Source organism: Primulina huaijiensis, chromosome 3 (assembly GCF_012295235.1).
Source record: "Primulina huaijiensis isolate GDHJ02 chromosome 3, ASM1229523v2, whole genome shotgun sequence".
NCBI lineage: Eukaryota > Viridiplantae > Streptophyta > Magnoliopsida > Lamiales > Gesneriaceae > Primulina > Primulina huaijiensis.
Window position 1 is genome coordinate 12,967,957 of NC_133308.1, and position 19,026 is coordinate 12,986,982.

Sequence of the window (19,026 nt, forward strand, 5' to 3'; positions counted from 1 at the left end):
TCTTCACGACAGTGTGGACAGCAATTTACAGCACTGAAAAGCCGTAACAACTCCTCCTCCTTCCTCCTTGTTTGCGTCAGCCGAGAGATTTTTGGGTGAGGGGAAGACCGAAATTTTCTTGAGGCTTTTTGGTATGATTTCTTATGCGTGTAGGGGTGATATTTATAGGTGAATTTTGGTCTCTTGAGCTACCCCATTGCCGTCCACTTGCCCTCCAAGAAACCATAATTGTAGTCAAAATTTCACCCAAGCACCAAGAGTCAGCTAGGTTTTCTAAAGGGACATTTCTTGCATAATAAATTTGTCTATTCCATTAGGTCTTCCTTTAGCTCGCTTTTTGGCCTTTTTAGGACAAACATGATTGAGCTTCATTGAGCTAAAAGATTACGTCCTTGAGTTGGGGGTTTACTCCTCCGATGACGAATCTTCGATTGATGCGGTTTCTTATAGCATTACTTCTCGTTGAGTTAATCTTCGAGCTTTTGAGCAACTTTCTCGATCCATATTAGCTGAAAATTTAAGTTTATATTTGAGTTTTATGGTAAAGATTAAATTTTTGAGCTTAGTTTCGAATTTTATTTCTTACATGATTCGCTTCGAAAATTCAGGGTTCTCAAAAAGCTCATGGAGAATATTGTGTTTGAAGCACCTTCGCAGATGTGAGAACCGATCTATCACACATGCATTAAAAATCATACTTTTATTTAAAATAAGATTGTAAGCATAAAAAAATCATAAATCATTTAATCATAAAGCTTTCCATCATCATATATCGTTTTATGTGAAGTTTGATATTTGAGAGTGACTAGCTGTATCATGTGATCGACTTATTAGTCTTAGCTCACCATTGCGTATGGGGACGAGCACTAGGCACCGTAGTCAATGGAAACACGATCGTTGAGCTCCCTCTGGAAGCCTTCTCCCATAAACGGGCTCCCTCTGGGGCCTTCTCCCTCACGATATTCCCAATAATCATATATCATATTATATTTGTCACAGTCAATTCACATCCTTCTAAAATTTTTCTTTCCTTTTTATTCATAAAATATTATGTCATTTCCAAAATTGTAAAATAACATTTTAACAGTAAAAATTACACAGTTTTAACATAAATCATAAAATCCCATATTTTCATCATGAAATTTTAAAATATCATTTAGCATGTGTTATGATTCTTCTGGACACTGCTAGACCTTTCGTACTACCAGGGACATAATATGACCATTTTACCCTTGGACACAAAAATCCTCGATTTTGACTTTTTCTCACTTTTATTGATTCAAGCATATCCCAAATAATTATATAAGCTTAAATTTGACTTGTAATATTTTTATTTAACGTAAACTCGAGACTTTCGATTTATTTTCTTAATTACTAAATCGTAAAGCATTTTAATCCCGAATTATTTTCAAACTTAATATTTTCTTCCGAAACTTTAAACATACATTTTTCACACATAAACTACCCTCGTGAACCATTAATTGACCCCTCGTGGTGTACAACCCAAAATCAGTACACGTAAAGCATATGCATTTATTTAAATTGCTAAATTATTTATTTAAGTTGAAAATGATTTTAACGCTGCATGACTTACGATTTGAATTATTTTTAAATATTATATGTTTATTTTATGCACGTAAAAATTCTTTCTTGAGTTGTATGTTTCAGACGAATATTCGATGTGAGAACGTGGAAAAGAGACCGACGACAATTTAGGCGATTTTATAAAATGTGGTATTTTATTGCAAGTCAAGAATTTAGAATTTTAAATGATTTATAAAGTTTTTAGAATTTTAAAGCTTAATTTAATTTATTCAGTGATTTTGAGATTTTAAAACTTTTAAAGTTAAACGTTTAAGTATTTTATTTTGAATTTTATGGTTGTTAGTAATTGGTGGAAAATTAGTATTTTATTTAGTATGTTATGGGGTATTAGTAATTTTATTAAACTAATTAACTCCTTAACTAATTCTCTAAACATTTTTAACCACACACACACATTAAAACGCACGCGCACACACATTCCCACACACACATCATCGGTTTTCATTTGCGCCCACACGTTGCTTGTTCCATTCTCTTCCTTTGAAGGGTTCTTAGATCTCTTTCCAGCAGCCACCCTTCACTTCAAATTATTTCAGCAACCACACGTTGATTTTAGCAGCAAAATCGTGACTCAGGTCGCCCGGATTGCTTCCCGCATCGCGTCGCTTTGTTATTCGTCGTATCGTGAGTTTTAAACATCAAAGGCATGTATATTCTTTTGTTTTTGCATCGATCTTGTTATAATATATGTTTTGATGTTTATAATGTGTACAAATTCATGTTTGTTGTGTAAAGTTTGAGCGATTATGTTTTTAAACAATTCCTGAAAGTTTTTAGATCTCAAAACCAGATGTTGCTGTCATTTCATGTACTGTACTTTTCTTGTCAATTTTCTGGTAAAATTTTCAACATATAAAACGTAGTAATTTTTGATATCTTCCATCTAACAGTAAATTCATAATTTTTGGACAAGAAACGAGTGAGTTATGATTATTTTCGTGGGACTGCTCAAACTGTGATGTTATGAAAAATGTGTTCCTTACGTATTTTTGAGAATTGTTGTAGCTGGCTTCGTTGGGAATCACCGGTTGATCATTGCTATGCCTAGACATGTTTGGTATGATGTTTGGGTGACTTTTGATGTTTCGTTTCATGTCGTTAGGCACTTGGTTGCAGTAGAAGTTGTAGGAAGCAATTTGTGTCAAAATTCGTGTTTATGGGTTGAGTTGTGTTGCATGTTGTGCGTTGTTGTTTTGGGGCATGTGTGCGAGTTTGAATCATTGCCATAGCATCCTAGGATGGGTCTCGTTGCATCGGTTCGAGTCGGTTGGACGTGGTATAGAGTTTGCATCAAAATGTTCTTCGGGACCAAGTTTGCGTAGAGCTAGTGCCACAGTGCCGTGGTGCTTCCCTAGTGGCCCCGCAGCCCTAGAGCTTTTGCTCTTCTAGTGCCTAGGTGCTAGGCAGCGCCGCAGCGCAGCAATGGCCAGCCCTTAAGCGCTTGTCCATTATCTTAAACCACTATTTTTAGGTCCATTTCTTCCATGTTCGGGGAAAAGTGCACACTTCATATAGAGATTTTTTCGGAGTTCGATGTCATGGTTTAGTATGATGATTAAACGAGGTCAAGTCCCGAGTGATCTAGAACGTGATAAGTCAATTGTTTATTTCGGTGGTGAGTAGGACTATTACGTATAAATTATGGAAATTAAGTGCTTGGAAATGTGTTAGTATGTGCAACAGCGTGGCAGAATTTGTCAAGAAATTTGAGAGGGGGTGTCACTTCGTGTCCTTGATTGCGAATGATGCTCGGAAGAAGCTGAGGCATTTTATTGATGGTTTGCGGTCGATCTTGCGCCGTGATGTAGGAGTTGCTGGTCCTACCACTTATGCTATCGCTGTGTCGAGAGCCCTGGCGGCAGAACAAGACCAGAGAGACATTGAGAATGACAGACAGGGCAAGAGACCCTATCAAGCATCTCAGCAGTAGCAGCAGCATTTTAAGAGGCCTTTACGTGGACAACAGGGGAAGAGGCTATTTCAGGGACCGCCAAAAGGAAAGGGTCCTATTCCGCATAAGAAGGCTCCTCAGAGGCCTGGTGAGTACCCGGTGTGCACGAAGTTCCCCCGACAACATGCGGGACAATGTTTATGGGGAACAAGCAAATGCTTCAAGTGTGGAGCTAGTGATCATATGCTAAAGGACTGCCCGTAGTGGAGGCAGCCGACCTAGGGGAGATTGTTCGCCATGCAAGCAGAGGAGGCGAACCCAGACATGACCTTGTTGACTGCTAACTTATTTAACTCAGCATCGTATTATTTTTGCCATGCATGTTTCGAATTTGATTTGGGATTATTAGTGTGCTGTTCCGTATATTTGGGATATAAGTTTTTGTGTGTTGTGCTAATGTCTCTCAGGAAATATCTCCATAAAGAGAGTAGCCACGAATGCCTAGATAGATTCAGGGGCCACACACTCTTTTTCGTTCGTTAATCATCTGGATGTCAAGTCCATTGGACAAGACGTGAACTATTCAGTGGCAGTCCCATCAGGAGAAGAGTTATCAGCTACTAGCGTGGTCAGAGACATTGATCTTGAACTGCAGGGCCACCTAATGTATGCCGATCTGATTGTGTTGTCGATGCCAGAGTTTGATATTATCTTTGAAATGGACTGGCTGACGAAGAACAGAGTTCTGATTGACTTTCAGAAAAGGTCAGTGTTGGTAAGACTGTTGGTCATGGAGCAGTTTCTTTTTGAGCCGGACAGATGGAGGAGTTTCCCTCGCATGATCTCTTGCATGCAGGCATGGAGACTTATTCATAATGGGTGTCAGGTTTTCTTGGCCAATATTATTTCCGCACCTGACGTACCCACTCCATCGATATCTGATGTACCAGTAGTCAGAGATTTTCGTGACGTTTTTTCTGATGACATCACAGGCCTTCCACCAGAGAGAGAGGTGGAGTTTGCCATTGACCTTGTGCCAGGCGCTGTGCCAATCTCTAAGTCACCGTACCATTTAGATCCAGCTGAGATGTTATAGCTCAAATAGGAAATTCAGGAGCTCCTAGATAAAGAATTCATCCGCCCTAGTTTCTCAACATGGGGCGCACCAGTGCTCTTCGTAAAGAAGAAAGATGGGAGCATGAGGTTGTGTATCGATTACCGAGAACTGAACAAGGTAATGATCAAGAATAAATAACTACTACCATGGATCGAGGACTTGTTCGATCAGTTGCAGGGAGCTACAATGTTCTCTAAGATAGATCTACGATCTGGATATCATCAACTAAAGGTTAATGATGCAGATGTTCATAAGACAGCCTTCATAACCAGATATGGGCACTACGAATTCTTAGTGATTCCGTTTGGACTGACGAATGCTCCAGCAATTTTTATGGACCTGATGAATCGAGTATTTCAGTCCTATCTAGATCAGTTCGCCATAGTGTTCATTGACGACATTCTTATCTAATCGAAGAGCCATGAGGAGCATAGTCAGCATTTGGGAACAGTTTTGCAGGTCTTGCAGAATCGCAAGTTGTTTGCGAAATTCAGTAAGTGTGAATTCTTGTTGGAGAAAGTAGCATTTTTGGGTCATATAATATCTAGCCACGGCATTGAGGTGGACCAGCTAAGGTGGCAGCAGTTAAGGAATGGGTTGAGCCGAAGAACGCGTTAGAGATCCGCAGTTTCCTAGGCTTGGCAGGATACTATAGAAAATTTATGCATGGGTTTTCCTCGATTGCAGTGCCACTCACTTCATTGGCTATGAAGAATGCTAAATTTGTTTGGAGTGAAGGATGTCAGAAGAGCTTTGATACTTTGAAGCAAACTCTTATCACAGCGCCAGTGTTAGCCACGCCAGTAGGGCAAGGCAATTTTGTGTTGTACACCGATGCCTTAAGCTCGGTTTAGGCGCAGTATTGATGCAACATGGTCGGGTTATAGCTTTTGCGTCCAGACAGTTAAAAGTGCATGAGAAAAACTACCGAACTCATGATCTCGAGTTAGCTGCCGTTGTCTTTGCGTTGAATATTTGGAGACAATACTTGTACGACGAGAAATGCCAGATATTCACTGATTACAAGAGTCTCAAGTATTTCTTCGAACAGAAAGAATTTAACATGAGACAAAGACGGTGGTTGGAGTTAGTAAAAGACTATGATTGTAAAATTAGCTACCATCTAGGAAAAGCTAATGTTGTGGCAGATGCTTTGAGCAAAAAAATAGCAGTCATAGCACAGCTGTCAGTGCAGAGATCTCTTCAGTCATAGATTCAGAGGTTTGGCCTAAAAGTTTATCCTAAGGGAAGAGCTCCTAAGCTGTCTAATCTGACAGTCAAATCTTCTTTGCTAAACCAAATCCGTAGAGGTCAGCCTTCGAATGAGTAGTTACAGAAATTGAGACTGAAGGATGAGGCCAAGGGCAATGTACTCTACACAGTGTTCGATGGTATTGTGAAGTGCAGCGGAAGATGTGGGTGCCTAGTGTTGATTCGATCAGAGGATATTCTGACAGAGGCACATGCATCTCCGTATTTCTTCCAACCAGGAGGTACCAATATATACAAGGATTTGCAGATGCTGTATTGGTGGCCAGATATGAAGCGGGACATCCGCCGATTTGTATCTGAATGTCACACTTGTCAGTAAGTGAAAGCAGAGTATTAGAGGCCAGCAGGAATGCTTAAGTCGCTCCCTATCCCCGAGTGGAAATGGGAGAATCTCACCATGGATTTCGTTGTTGGTTGGCCGAGGTCAGTCAGAGGATCCAATGGCACTTGGGTTACAGTGGATCGACTTATTAAGTCAGCACATTTCTTACCGGTGAAGACGACTTTCTCCAGGACTCAGTATGCAGAGCTCTATATCAAGGAGATAGTTCGATTACAAAGGATCTCAGTTTCTATTGTGATCGACAGAGATCCGAGGTTCACATCGTCTTTTTGGAAGAGTTTACATGCAGCCATGGGGACGAAGTTGCTATACAGTACGGCATTCCACCCTCAGACAGATGGCCAGTCTGAGCGAGTGATTTAGATATTGGAAGAACTGTTGTGAGCTTGTGTGATAGATTTTCATGGTAATTGGGAATCGAAACTACCTTTAGTGGAGTTTACCTACAACAAGAGCTTTCAATCATCTATAGGTATGGCTCCCTACGAAGCACTGTATGGAAGGAAGTGCAGATCGCCGATTCATTGGGATGAAGTCGGTGAGAGATCAGAACTTGGCATAGGGATTGTTCAGCAGACTGCAGATGTGGTGGTCAAGATCCCAGACGGGATGAAGACCGCTTAGAGTCATCAAAAGAGTTATGCCGACAATAGAAGGAGAGATCTCGAATTTGCAGTAGGAGATCACGTATTTGTGAAGATAGCACCTATGAAAAGTGTTATGAGGTTTGGGAAGAGATGCAAATTGAGTCCGAGATTTATTGGGTTATTCGAAATTCTTGACAGACTTGGGACACTAGCTTATCTTGTATTTGAGCCGTTGCAGTTGGCTCCAGATCTGTCGAAAGAGGAAAGACCTGTCCAAATCCTAGACAGACATGAGCGGAGTATTCGGAACAAAGTGACAAAGTTGGTCAAAGTCCCGTGGCTGAATCAATCAGTGGAGGAGGCCACTTGGGAGGCCGAAGCGGATATGAGGAATCGATACCAGAATTTTTTGGTAAGATTTAATTTCGAGGACGAAATTTATCTAAGTGGGGGAAGAATTGTAGAGCCCAAAATCAGTGCACATAAAACTCATGCATTTATTTAAATTTCTAAAATATTTATTTAAGTTTAAAATGATTTTAACGGTGCATGACTTACGATTTGAATTATTTTAAAATATTATATGTTTAGTTGATGCACGTTAAAATACTTTCTTGAGTTGTATGTTTCATGCGAATATTCGATGTGGGAAGGGGGAAAAGAGACCGACGACGATTTAGACGATTTTAAAAAATGTGGTATTTTATTGCTAGTCAAGAATTTAGCATTTTAAATGATTTATGAAATTTTATCATTTTAAAGACTAATTTAATTTATTATGTGATTTTGAGATTTTAAAACTTTTAAAGTTTAAACATTTGAGTTATTTGTTTTGAATTTTAGGGTTGCTAGTAATTGGTGGGGATGGGGTATTAGTATTTTTATTAAACTAATTAACTCCCTAACTAATTCTCTAAACATTTTTAACCACACACACATTAAAACGCACACACTCCCACACACACATCATTGGTTTTCATTTGCACACACACACATTGCTTGTTCCATTTTCTTCCTTTGAAAGCAACCTAGGGTTCTTAGTTCTCTTTCCTGCAGCCACCCTCCTCTTCAAATTATTTCAGCAACCACATGTTGATTTTAGCAGCAAAATCGTGCCTCAGGTCGCCCGGATTGCTTCTCGCACCGCGTCGCTTCGTTTTCGCCGTATCGTGAGTTTCAAAGATCAAATGCATGTATATTTTTTCATTTTTGCATCGATATTGTCCTAATATATGTTGTGATGTTTATTATGTGTACAAATTCATGTGTAAAGTTCGAGCGATTATGTTTTTAAACGATTACTGAAAGTTTTTATATCTCAAAACCAGATGTTGCTGTCTTTTGTGTACTATAATTTTTTGGTAGATTTTCTGGTAAAACTTTCAACTTATAAAACGTAGTACTTTTGATACATTCGATTTGACAGTAAACTCGTAATTTTTGGACATGAAACGATTGAGTTATGATTGTTTTCGTGGGACTACTCAAACTACGATTTTATGAAAAATATGTTCCGTACGTATTTTTGAGAGTTGTTGTTGCAGGCTTCGTTGGGAATCGCAGGTTGATCACTGTTGAGTCTAGACACGTTGGGTATGACACTCTCACATTCATTACTCACAAATAACGATAAATGTTGAAAAAACAGAAGAACATTTTTCTATAAATTGAATTTCATATCCATTTAAACTTACTTTTAAAATTACTAAAACACAATCAGAAAAAGATACTTATCTTTACCTTCAATCATCTTTTTTCAAGTCACTAAGAAAGAGGATAGATCGGATAGATGGATTTTCTTGGGTAGGAGCCGATGGATTTGGTGGAGGGGAGGAGAAAATTATTTCGATCGATAGTTGAAAGAAAATATATTTATATATTTACGTTCAAAACAAAGAGTAAAATCGTAAAATGAGTTATATAAGAAGTGAAAAATAGAGTTTCATTGTAATAAGTATCAATTTTCAGATTATATACGAAAGGAACTGCATTTTAAAAAAAAAAATTGACATATGCATTTTACTCTAATTGTCCATAAAAAAATTTGAAAAAGATAATAATGATTATAAATTGGTGATGTGATGTGATGGATGGAGCAGAAGTTAGCCGCCATACACCCCCGGGGTTGACGGTGCCCTGACGTAAGAAGCAAACTCATCTTTACTTTGCTGCCCTTCCACTACCCCCAACATATCACTGCCACTCTCCTTCCCTTTAACCCAGCTATCACACCTTTCAAATCTCACAATTTTTACTTTCTTAAAAAAAATATATTATACATAATAAACAATGAGCAACGCAAACGGGTAGATATAAAATAACGATGATTAAATATATGAATTATGATATAATCATTAATATATCGAATTGATTTATATAAAATTTTAATAATTTTTAATTATTTTTAGATAACAATAATGTAATTATATTAAATATATAATTTCTAGAGATATATGTGAGTTTTTGAATTTTAAAATAGATTAGATATTTTAGATATAAGTAAAATATTGAAAAATATGAATTTTTAAATAAATAAGATATTTTCATAAAAATTAATTGAATGTTAGAAAGTTGACTACTTAGACTTCAATCTTTAGTAAAAATACATTAATGACACATAAAAATAAATATCTCTATATATTAATTTATTTCCAGTCCACAATATTTTTTAAAAGATGCTCCTAAATACAAAATCTTACACAAATTACGACCAACGAAATTTTTGTCTTCAAGGTGGCATGGTATAGATAAATAAAATTGTAATTATTAAAATATTTGATTAGAGTGGAAAATAATATTGAATAAATAAACTATTTAATTTGACTTAGATTGATTAAATTTTGAATTAGATGATGAATTATAATTTATTTATAAATAAATGATTTGATTGATGTAGAATAAATAATTAATAGATAAATAAAATTACAACCAAGCATAACATTAACCTTAAAAAAAGAAAACCAAACATTATAACCTTTAAACCAAGTGTGTTGTTATGTTGCATTGCAAATTTACGAGTAGATTATTTTATCTATAAAGTTAGGGAGATATTGACGTGGCGTGGCATCTTTCCTAATTTTACAATACGTACCTGATCCATGTAAATAACAAGGTAATAAGGGGGAAAAATTAAATAGCTATGTATATATGTTAGAGTAGATGTCCTGCAAATCAATGGTTGACTAGAAATTTATTAACTCAAGTGTAATGAATAATTTTTATTTTAATATTATTAAAATTTTCATGATTTCATTTTACTTTATCTGTATACTCATGCAATCAGCATAGATAAAGTCATTTATTATACTTTAATACAAATTAATTGTAATTCGATCTTGAAACTCATTTGTAAACACTGTATATTCTAAATTCGTTCCTAGTTGATTCAGCCGCCTAAAATGAGGATAAGCTTGAGACTATCATCTGTGATGCTGTGTACCGTGTTTCATGGTAAGGTCATAGAGATGTCCAATCATGCAAATGGGTAATCATACGATGATTGTACCGAACAACCCTCCCTCGAGAAAAGTCTGTGGTTGTGATTGTATATGATTAGTCTTTACGACCCGGGACAACAATGAGGCTCTACATACTAAGATTGTGCTTTGCCTCGTTTACCGAATCCGCGAGGGTCACAAGTTGGCGAGGTTGGGTGCAATTGCGAAATGTGTAGGAGCCAGTACATTGTAGTAGAAAATTCACCCCTACCTATGGGTGTGGATATCATATGTGATCTAACGAAATAGTAGTGCATGAAATCTCTAGCCAGAGTGTGTGATGTACATTAGGGAAGGAGTTCTCTATTGTGCATGCGATGACACTATGAATATTTCATGATTGTATCACATATCAATCGAATTAATATGCAACCCTCGATGAACCAATGGTTGCAGATTCAGTCGGGACGTATGAGATGAAGGGACCGTACTGTACGTTAATCATAACCGACTGGTTCTTGCAGGCACTATCAGTGATACTTAGAGAATCATGGGGCGATGCTACTAGACGCTCTTACCATGATTCGATGGGCTTGTAACAGTATAAGCACATCATGTTAATTTATTAAAGTTCAAATGGGCTTTAATAATCAAATAATATTTTAATTGAGTTAAAATATAGCCCATTAAGTTTCTTTTATAAAATATAGTATTGATTTATGTAATATGTAAATATTAATGATATCATAATTTTATTTTAGAGCCCAAATTCAGCACACGTAAAACAAATGCATTGATTTAAATCATTTATTTAAATTTAAAACTTGATTTTTAGCGATGCATGATGTATTTAATTTTATTATTTTAAATTATTTATGTTTATGTGATGCACGTTAAAATATTTTCTTGAGTTTCATGTTTCAGGCGATTATTCGATGCGAGATCGAGGAAATGAGACCGACGAAGATTTTGGAAATTTTAAAATGTGGTATTTTATTTTAAGTTAGGATTGGGGCATTCTAAATGATTTATTTAGTTTTTAGCATTTTAAAGCCTAATTTAATTTATTAGGTGATTTTAAGATTTTAAACTTTTAAAGTCTAGCACATGTGTATTTTATTTTAATTATGGGATTTTTAGTAAAGTTAGTGTTTGATTAACATTTAATTAGTTGTTAATTTTTAATTAAGCAAAATTTTATCCCCTAATTACCTAAAACTCACGCGCGCACACACACTTTTTCACGCACTCACTCACGATCACACACACACACACTCTTGCACCCCTTCATTTTTCATTGTTTCATTTCATATTTTTGAAAGAAAAGTTAGGGTTCATAGCACCTTCAGCATCCGTCCCCTCCCTTAAAAAATTTTAGCAACTCTCGTCCATTTTCTTCAAAGAAATCGTGCCTCTAGTCGTCGGATCGCTTCTCGTGTTGCACCGCTTCGGTATTCACCGTATCGTGAGTTCTAAAAATCAAAAGGCATGTATATTCTATTGTTTCTGCATTGATATCGTTATATTATGTGTTGTGTTGTTTTTTATGCGTAAAAATTCATGAATGTGGTGCAAAGTTTGAGCAAAAATTTGTTGGATCGATTTTGAAATGATTTTAGATCTGAAAACCCAAATTCTGCTGTAATTTTGATTTCTGCGAAAATTCGGTCGATTTTCTGTACAAACATTCAACTTATAAATTTTGGATACCTTCGATTTGATAGTAAATTTGTAATTTTTGGACAAAAAACGAGTGAGTTATGATCGTTTTCGTGGGACTGCTCAAACTGTGATTTTCTTAAAATGTGGTCTTGACGTGTTTTTGAAGTTTATTTGTTGCATACTTTGTTAGGAACCGTTGGGTGATCGCTGCTATGTTTTAGTATTGTGAGTATGATGTTGGGATGATTTTTGGTGCTTCGTTTCATGTCGAAAGGCACTTGGTTGCATTAGAAGTCGTATGAATCATTTTGGTGTCCAAATGTCGTGTTAACGGTTTGAGTTGCGTTGTATGATTTGCATCGTTGTTTTGAGGCGTCATGGGAGTTTGAATCATTGCCATAGCATCCTAAGATGGGTTTCGACTCTCGAGGTGTTGGTTCATGGTCCGCATGATCGAGTTAGGAGGATTAAGCCACAAGTGTAGTGATTTCCGTTGGTTTACCATTTCCGTAGGTACACGGAACCTAAGTCGGACTCTGACACGTGGTCTGTGCCCTTGTTTCTTTCGAAGTGTGAATTTTCAGAGTCTACACGGAACCAGAGCCAGACATGTCCCTGCATTTGTTAATTCCGTAGGTTGAGTTGCCGAGGCTACACGGACCCAAACCCTGATGTGTACACAGGGTCCGTGTCTTCACTTCATATAGGGATTGCTTTGGGGTTTGAGGTTTAGTACGATGATTAAACGAGGTTGAGTCCCGAGAGATTTAAAACGTCATAAGGAAATTTGTCATTTCCGGGTGTGAGCGTGACTAATACGTCTAAGTTATGAAAGATAAATGTTTGAAGTCATGTTTGTATGTGCAACAGTGGCCCCAAGCGAGATCCAACGAATCCCTCAACGCCACGTGCCAAGAAAATGTTTATGTTTTTGAGGTATGCTAAATGTATAGTGACCAAATTTGAACGGGTTTGGAAGTCGGTGAACGTGGCCGAGGACTTCTCCACCCCAGTAAAGTATGACCGGGTTTAGATAAGGATTGGAAAGCGGTAAAGAATGACCAGGGACCAATCCACCTGGTAAAGTATGACCAGTGATCTCATGTATGCGGTGGTGGACATCCCTACCAGCCCAGTACTGTGGTTTAGTGTGATCAGGCGTATTTATTACACATTATATATCAAAGGTAAACACTACTAGTTCCTCTGCTATGCCCGTAATCACCACTCTAACCTCGATCTCTCATCCTCTGCGTTACCCTGATCATGTCCCACCTGTTGTTATGCACACATACAGACACAACAACAGCCGGAAACTCCGGTGAGAACAAATCCCAGTATAAAACATGTATACATGCATGTTAAGTAAGGAAATACAAAATCATGATACATGCATCCATAATCGTAACACATAGTAATGAATACAGTTAACACATCTTTGACTCTTATTCTCTACTCGATTCATGTCTAAATCTAGGGATTCTGGTGTGAATAAGACGTAACAAGTCTCCCACCTACCCTCCCAATCGTGGTGGCGGTACGTCTTATTCCTAGACTTCGGCCCTGTCTGTATCAAATATCTACAACCGGAGTCGATCTTCTCCTGTGCTTCGATACCACCGAACGTCTAGAACTTGGCAACTCTGCCAATGACTATCCTATCTCAATGCTTATACATAAATCAAAATAAAGTACAAGCATAGCAAGGTATCGAAATCTATTATGTGATTTTGGGAAACTCGAATCAAATCTAACTCGAGTTGTATCTTCCCGAATCCACATGAATTATACCTTTCTTGTCGTTCGTAGAAGTCGGAGTCTCGTATTCTTGATATCGAATCTGTCAAACCCAATATGAATTGACATATATACAATGCACCATATCAACTTCTAACTCAATATAATATATGTGAATTGCAATACTCAATCTCGAGATAATTTTGATGGCATAATGGCGTAAACTCGATGTCCCCGTCAACTCAACAATAACCCAATCTCAACAATACATAACCAATACCATATCATCACAATTCTAATTCCAGCATGTCAAAATCTATTCAATTCAAATCAATATATGCTGAAATTCATAACAAATGCATACGATACCATTTCTTTGATCCGGTTTCAATTATACGCTCTCCGATATCACGAGAACACATAATCTAGTGTAATTCACAATTTCCCCAACATCAATATCTCAAATCATGCAGGAAATGAATGAAACTTACATCCCCTTGAAGCCTTTGATGAGAGGAGCACGGAAATGAATTCGGATCGAAATTCGAGTGGTTAGATCTTGTACAAGCTAAGTTCTAGGCTATGAGCATTCTTGAGGCTTCCATGGAGGTGTTATCGATTTTTCAGCTGCTGAATGAGTGAAGAAATGAAGACTCAGCACATATATTGCATGGCAAAGACACTTGGCTTATTTTTCATTCTGCACGTCCGGCATACATTCAATTCCATCAGCTCGCGCATATGCGCGTCGCTTCTCACGCATATGAGCGAGGTCTTCGACCTCGGCACATGGGACTCGCGCATCTCTGCCGTGCATGTGCGCGATACCTACGGGATTTCAACCTATGCTAACTCATGCACGTCCCATTCGGCTCGCAACGTGGTCCATCTATAGACGCTACAAATCATAATCATTAATCCCAGATTAGCAACATAAAATTCTCGGGCATTACATACGTGTTGGGTAAATTTTGGAATAGTATGCCTCCTAGACGTATGGTTGCCCGTGGAACAAGGGATGGGGAAAGGGAAGCTCAAGATGGGGAGAGGGTCGCTCCTCCCCATCCATCCCAAGATATGCAGGCTCAGATGCTTGCAAGTATGACTCAGTTCTTAACGCAGTTTGTGGGGAACCAAGCTGCAGTGGACACAGGGGCAAGGCCCAGACCTGAGGCTGTGTATGAGAGGTTTAAGAGGATGGATCCGAAGGAGTTCTCGGGGACTACTGACCCGATGATAGCGGAAGGATGGATTAAGTCCATCAAGGTAATTTTTGCGTTTATGGAGCTACAGGATGCAAACAGGGTCAGTTGTGCCACTTCTCTACTGATAAGAGACGCCAGACTGTGGTGGGAAAGTACATCAGTGTCAGTGAACTTGCAAATGCTGACTTGGGATGGTTTCAAGGAGATCTTCTACTCCAAGTACTTCACTGAGGAAGTACGCTCTCGCCTGAATAGGGAGTTCATGACACTGCGGCAGGGAGACAGCAGCGTGGCAGAGTTTGTCAGGAAATTTGAGACGGGGTGTCACTTTTTGTCCTTGATAGCTAATGATGCCCGGTAGAAGCTGAGGCATTTTATGGATGGTTTGCGGTCGATCTTGCGCCGTGATGTGAGAGTTACTGGTCCGACTACCTATGCCGTTGCCGTATCTAGAGCCTTAGCGGCAGAGCAGGACCAAAAGGACATCGAGAGTGATAGACATGGCAAGAAACCCTATCAGGCACCTCAGCAGCAACAACAGCAGCGACCTCAGTTTAAGAATCCTTTCCAAGGACAACAAGAGAAGAGGCCATTTCAGGGACCGCCGAAAGACAAGGGTCCTATCCCTTAGCAGAAGGCTCCATAGAGGCTGGGAGAGCACCCGGTGTGCCCGAAGTGCAACCGCCAGCATCCGGCACAGTGTTTGTGGGGATCGGGCAAATGCTTGAAATGCGGAGCTAGCGATCATATGCTAAAAGACTGCCAGCAGTGGAGGTAGCCGACCCAGGGGATAGTGTTTGCCATGCATGATCACGAGACGAACCTAGAAACGACTCTTTTGACTGGTAACCTATTTAATTCAGCACCGCGTTTTTTTGATATGCATGTTTCTGTAACTGTTTTTTGGATTATTAGCGTGCTAGTTTTTATTTTGGTGCATTTGTGTAGAGATTTTATGTTATGCATGAATTTAAGATTAGTATTTTGGGATGTAAGTTTTGTGTGTTTTGCTAACGTCTCTCTGGAAATATTTTCATAAAGAGAGTAGCTACGAAGGCCCTGATAGATTCAGGGGCCACACACTCTTTTATCTCGAAGACGTTTGCGAATCACCTGTACGTCAAGTCTATTGGACACGACGTGAGCTACTCAGTGACAGTCCCTTCAGGGGAAGAGTTATCAGCTACTAGTGTGGTCTGAGACATTGATCTTGAACTACAGGGCCACCTAGTATATGCCGATCTGATTGTGTTGCCGATACCAAAGTTTGATATCATTGTGGGTATGGACTAGTTGACGAAGAACAAAGTTCTTATTGACTTTCAGAAAAGGTCAGTGCTAGTAAGACCGTTGGGCATAGAGCTGTTTCTTTTTAGCCGTACAGATGGAGAAGTTTCCTTCGCATGATCTCTTGCATGCAGGCACGGAGACTTATTCACAAAAGGTGTCAGGATTTCTTGGCCAGTATTATTTCCGCACCTTACGTACCCACTCCGTCGATATCTGATGTACCAGTAGTCATAGATTTTCCTGACGTTTTTCCCGAGGACGTCACAGGCCTTCCACTAGAGAGAGAGGTGGAATTTGCTATCGAACTTGTGCCAGGCACCGTACCGTCTAGCTCTAGCTGAGATGTTAGATTTCAAACAGCAGATTTAGGAGCTTCTTGACAAGGAATTCATCCGCCCTAGTTTCTCACCATGGGACACACCAGTACTCTTCATAAAGAAAAAAGATGGGAGTATGAGGTTGTTTATCGATTACCGATAATTGAACAAGGTAACGATCAAGAACAAATACCCACTTCAAAGGATCGAGGACTTGTTCGATCAGTTGCAGGGAGATACAATGTTATTTAAGATAGACATTCGATCAGGGTATCATCTGCTGAAGGTAAAAGATGCAGATGTTCATAAGACAGGCTTTAGAACCCGATACGGGCATTATAAGTTCTTAGTGATGCCGTTTGGACTGACGAATGCCCCATCAATTTTTATGGACCTCATGAATCGAGTATTTTAGCCTTACCTAGATCAGTTCGTCATAGTGTTCATTAACGACATTCTCATCTACTCGAAGAGCCATGAGGAGAATGAGAAGAACTACCCGACTCATGATCTCGAGTTAGCAGCCGTTGTCTTTGCGTTGAAGATTTAGAGACATTATATGTACGGCGAGAAATGCCAGATATTTACCGATCGCAAGAGTCTCAAGTATTTCTTCACGCAGAAAGTGTGAAGGCCCATATTTCGTATTCATAATTTTGCGGAATTATTAAAATTTTTCTAAATAAATAAATAACTTGCCCAATTTATAAAATAAACATGTAAATAATTTTAACTTTAAAATAACAGCGGAAGTCAACATTGTAATTCGAAAAACAATTTAAAAATAATCCAACATGTTAAAATCGAGTTTGAATGATAAAAGGTGCATAAACTAAATCATGGGTCCTCGGGTTTACTACTGCTGTCCCAAGATCGCTCACTGGTCTCCGCCTGCGGTCTCGACCTCATCAATACCTACAACAATCAAGTCTAGTGAGTCTAAAGACTCAACATGTATTTATCGTTATTAACAAGTAAATATATCATAAAATCGCATGCAACGTAAAAATGAAGTATTGTAAAGCGTACAGTGAAAATCGTATCATGAATAATTATAACTACGTGCATATCTTAAAATCATACGTAAAAGCTTTGCTCAATAGAGCTCTGTCATATCATATCATAATTTTCTGGTAGAGATAATGTTTCTAAGCTAGTGTCCCATAACATAACGTGAGCGCCTGATCAGACTAAACCACAGTATACTGGGCGGTAGAGATCAATCACAGCCCTTGGACTGGATGTCCGTACCCATACATAATCATAAACCGGTCTTAAGTCACCGGGTGGAGAGGTCCTCGGTTGCGCCTACCGACTTTCAAACCCATAAGCATAAGGTGGCCACAAGACATATAGCATATATCTTAAAAATAAACATTTTATATTTTTATGCACGTAATATAATTATAACCTTATTTTTACCGGATGAGTTGGATCGCTCCCAGGCTTGCTGCGACTTACTTTTAATATGTGACACATGCAAATAATATTATCTTCGTTTAAACTTGACAACCGAATCAAAACGAGACGATTAGGACCAACAACCTAATTTTTCAATCATGGCTTAGTACCAAACCGAACCAACATTAAACTGACGTTTAACCATGATTAAAAATACCCCAAACATACTGAAACATATGCATAATAATTGTAAAACACGAAAATGGGTAAAAGGAATCCAAAAACATAAAACACTCCTTCGAGAGTCATTTTGGCACCTTTCACCGTAAATTCTCGTACGACCTCTAAACTCAACCAAATCACAAACGGCCAAAAACATGGCTTTCCTAACTCATTAAGTACTGTCCAGTACAAGGCCATGGGCTAAAAGCCAACCAAGAACTCACACAAGCACCAAATCCGAACTGCAAGTTGCTGTCAAATTACAGCAGTAGTAACTTGTGTGTTTGTGGTGTAAATTCTGAAATTTAATGACCAATGGCTTGTACCACCGCCCAAAGACTCTTACCAACATCCTAAGGCATGGCTTGGACCATGTCTAAGGGCTAAAAGCCAACCACAACCCAAGCAAACACCTAGGACAATCACAGCTTAGCAACCGTGAGCACCACTTGCTGTGTAATGTTTTGTATTGCACTATTTTACTGTCTTGTCTCATTCCAAGGGACATTTTGTCGACCATGGCTCGATCTAGACATGATGGAGTGTTGTATGAACCATGGCTATGGGCTGGAAGCCAACCATAATCCAATCAACACACCAAAATCGAAAGTGTACCCATGCAAAATTATGTAGGAACCGAATTGCACTTGTTTTGTTTTGATGAACTTTTGATGGATCCGTGAACCAATCCTTGAAAAGACACCTTGGTCACGTCCTAGACATGGTATGGAGGGGTTCTAACAGAGGCTACAGCCCCTAGGACAGCCATGATTCGAATTCTCACCTTAAACCACCAAATGATAAAACCTTGGACTCAAATTCTGCACTTAAGGAAAAATTGTTGTCATTACTTTGTTTGTGCGTGTATGGATGTAAACCAATGAACCAATAACACTCTAACCCACTCTAATTCATTCCTAGTAGCAGCCATGTGAGCCTG